We start from the raw sequence: 4,268 nt of genomic DNA, 5'->3' as shown, positions 1-4,268 counted from the left end.
CTGAAATGAAAAGAAAACAAAAATTTTACTTTTCTAAATTTCCTTTGTCTTTGTGAGAAATCTAATAATATACATTTGATTTGACTTCCTAAAAATTGATATAACCCTATAAATTATAAATTTATAGGCTAAATTTAAAATTTGTATAAGTAGGATTGCTAAATTTGTATAAGTAGGCCTATATTTAATATTTAGAGCACTATATTAGATATTAGATAATCGTATCTATGAAATAATATACTAACGAACCAGGATGGATTGTTTAAGATCAAATATGAAAGAACATATGTATTAGATAATTCAAGCATGTATTATATTTATCTCTATGTGTAGCGTGTTAGAATGGTAGGCAAAAACAAGGATGAATGAGAAAGGTGATGGTTAAGGATTTACGTAGCAAACATTGGTTAACACTTTGTGTTTTTATTATTGAAGAGTGATGTAGTGTGGAGGGGTTGATGGAGTGGGGAAGGGGTGGGGGGGGGGGGGCATCTGCTACTTGTCCCAAATTGGCAACAAGCAAATAACTGTAATTAATGTTCCCATCCTCTACCCCCCTCCCCCACCCCCTCCCTGACTCTCGTAATCGCTCTTCTCCATACTGTTGTTTTTGGTCTTCACTCTACTCTCCCTCCCACCCACCCACCCCTCCCCCGTTCCATTCTCGTGCCCGCCTGTCAATTCCTTCACTGATTTATGGCCAGGCCAAGTGTATTAAAACACCAGCGATTTGTCAAACTGCCTGCTACAATGCATGCTATTACCGCTTATGTCCTCATGCTGAGGTGAATTTCACCCCCCCCCCCCCATCACTTGTATCCTCACGTACCCAATAGTTACACACCGTAATCGTCTTGTTCAGTTGGTGAGTTGTTATGTGTACTATTTTGTCACCATGGTAACTGAGTATAATAGTAGAGTTTTAAAGAAATAGATCTAGGCCAACTGCTGTCTTGAATTCATTACTGAAGCTAGCCCTTGTCAAAACACACAACTAACACAGCGGCAAAGCTTTCATAAGTAGCCTACAGATACTAAACGATATATGTCGAGAGTAGGCCTATAAATAATTAGATCTATGTTTACGTTTTTAAGAAGGCTTACATGTTTTATACATAAAAGTGACCACCAGTATATTATAATTTATACAAAGGCACGTAATATCTTCTAAATGAGTGTGACAATGGTTATATTTTCAAAGCCGCGGAGCAGCTAATCACTAAAAAAATACGCTAAGCTACTAAATTAACTAATGTCGGAAAAACAGTTCACAAAGCGAGTTGGTTCATTATCTCTTAAAAGGTTTTTCAAATAACTGGTACTGAGTGGATTAAAACAACTTGTCAATTTCTGGTGTAGTAGGGGGTTTAGACAACTTGTCAATATCTGGTGCAATAGGGGTTTAGACAACTTGTCAATATCTGGTGCAGCAGGGGGTTTAGACAACTTGTCAATATGTGGTTCTGGTATATAGCAAATATAACACGTTAAAAGGAATCCCTCCGTAGGAGACTAGAAAAGATGTGCGTGGGTTTGGTCCGGGTTATTAGGGCCTACTTTTGTTAACGTGCAAAAATAAAACACAAAGTTTGTATAAGAAACAGTCGCTGGTTGCATGTTATTGCCCATCTACTCAGAGTAGACCTATCACGTGTGCTGTCTAATTCAGTATTACATTCAAATTCTCAACTCACCCCCCCCCCACACACACACACGCATGCACACACACCACACATACACCTTCATTTCGAATGAACTATTAAAGACAATTTAAACACACGCTCCAGATAATGGTTGTCTATTTTAAATCAGGCTTGTGCTTGTTGTCTGAACTAAAGTATAAAAGTAATAGGAGGCAACACTTTATAAAAATTGTGAATGCGAGGGTAACAACTATCCATTACTAATACTAGATCTATATCTTCTTGACCTAACTTCATGAACTGGTACCTATGTAGATGTATGTAGATATAGTATGTTCGGTAACATTCCTCTCTACGCCCGATAGGATGCTCTATCCACCTTCTCTCATTCCAGAGTAGTGGACTATTTATTCACTCGCTCACTCACCCTACCAACCCACCCACCCACCCACCCACTCGCTCACTGACTCACATACCTCACATACACACACATCGCCCTAGTGAACTCACACTTTTATTCTGGATCATAGAGTCTAGACTCTAGATCTAGATCTCTCTAGATCTATATACTGCGCTTGCAATCGGAAAACTCCATGTCACAATGTTTGCAAAAAAGTTCAGTACACATTGTTTAGAATTGCTGTTTCAAATGTAGGCCAATAGCGCGCGCTTGTATAAATAAGTAGCCAATAGGAACCTCGGACACATGAACGCGCATTAGAATATTTGAAAACTAAAATTGAAACCACAAATCTGATTGGTTTTGAGCCTAAACTAATGATCACCAGCATACTGAAAGACGCAATTTTCTTTGACAAAATGTTTGGAATAGATTTTTTTTTAAAAAAACATTAACCACAAAGCCTTAATAAAAATAAAATATTTTTCCCCCAGAATTTCTTCCCCATCGAAATAGGAGCCATTCACCACCAGGACGGGCGCTATGTTTATTTAGGGGTGTAGCGTAACGTTATCAGGAAATTAGCAGCTCATTAGTGGAATATTGCCGCGGGCAAACACAAAAATTCTACAGTTATCCACAGTTATCCACCTCATTTTGAGCGAATATCCGCTCAGACTATCCTAATTAAAATTTTTGGCGGGGGGGAAAAAAACAGTACGCGAAGGATCAAATCGAGATAAAAATTATACTGCATTATTTATTGGTAAAAATGCCACGTCAAAAAAACGTGAACTATTTACGACACGATCTGTTGTTGAGTGCCTAAGGTGACGGGCTGATGCTCACATAAGTCAGCAGCAGATAAGGGCCATTAACTCATCACTGTAAGCCGACAACAAGCAGACGCCATTCACACTTAGAGATTATGCTAAAATTATAACATAACATATATTACTTGACGCTTTATTTTTTCAAAAAATTATATCTAAAAACAAGTTTATCCAGTAGTCAATCTCTGTTATTATTTTACGATTTTACGTTGTTTTTTTTCCAATGGATATTGATGGATGTTCCAATGCAAAATCGTAGAAAAAATTATTTCCAAAAATATAAAAAAAATAATAATAATAATCTCAGTTTTGCAGAATATTATTAATTACGGCCTAGAAATGGAAGGGCGAATCACAAAAAACGGGAGAAAAATAGAAGAAAATCGTTGAGTTATAATTCATAAAATGTGGGAATCCAGTGAATGGAAATGCCGCAATGGGGTACGATCCATCTTGGGCTGTCACCCCTAGATGACTAAAAAATGGGTTGACACGCTTGCAAGTCCGTGAGTAGGGAGACTTTACTAAAGGGGGTGGAAGATTAGTCAAAGGAGGCGGGCCTAAAACATTAGAAATCTATTCTAGAAGAATAAAACTGTTTTGTTTTTTATTATCGTCAGCAATGTTTGTGTCTTGTACATTTGTTTTACTTAAATTATTAGACCACGGTAAAAATCATATAGATAGCTTTATCTCAGACCATGGTATATGCCTATTTAAAAAAAAAAAACATTTACAAAATGAGTTTAAAAAATGGCATTTGTGGATTGCATTTCCTGGCAACGGAGCGGCGAGATTAGGATCACTGACGTCATTTCTACAGCTAATCCGTCGAGTTTCTGAGAGCTCAACTCACTAAGAACCTTGTGTGTCCTATAAATAAGCCAGTCCTGAAAATATACCGATATAGTTTTGTATACGTATGTTACAAACCCCTCACTTGTAAATAGGTCTAACAGTGGGGAAGGAGGGGGGCGGGTTTGGGGGACTAAACAAGTAGACTAACGGCGGATATTAACAACGAGCACCTTACTTAATTGTAGCAACTTATTGATACTATTTTACAATTTTTAACATTATGTTTTTAACATTGTGTGTAAATTATGTGTTCACGTTTTTTTTTCAACACGCCACATCAGTTTAACACTTCGTTTTTAAAACTCGTCCGTATATGACGTCATTCAGTTTTACTACGTCACATATAACCGCCATAAATGACGTCACTTTGCTTATTCACTCTACAGCAGTAGACAACATTTTTTTTTGCGTTTTATTTATTTTTTTTATTAACTTTTAACATTATGAAATAGTATTCAATTTAATTTCAATTTATTCAATTACGGTAACAATAGTAGGCAGGAAGGCCTTTTTTCACATTGGCCGTTTTAGAAT

This window comes from Physella acuta, unplaced genomic scaffold, assembly GCF_028476545.2.
Source record: "Physella acuta isolate Inbredline_101_S28 unplaced genomic scaffold, ASM2847654v3 ptg002201l, whole genome shotgun sequence".
In the NCBI taxonomy this organism is placed as follows: Eukaryota; Metazoa; Mollusca; class Gastropoda; family Physidae; genus Physella; species Physella acuta.
The sequence above is the reverse complement of the archived record's forward strand: the minus strand, read 5'-3'. Positions refer to the sequence as shown.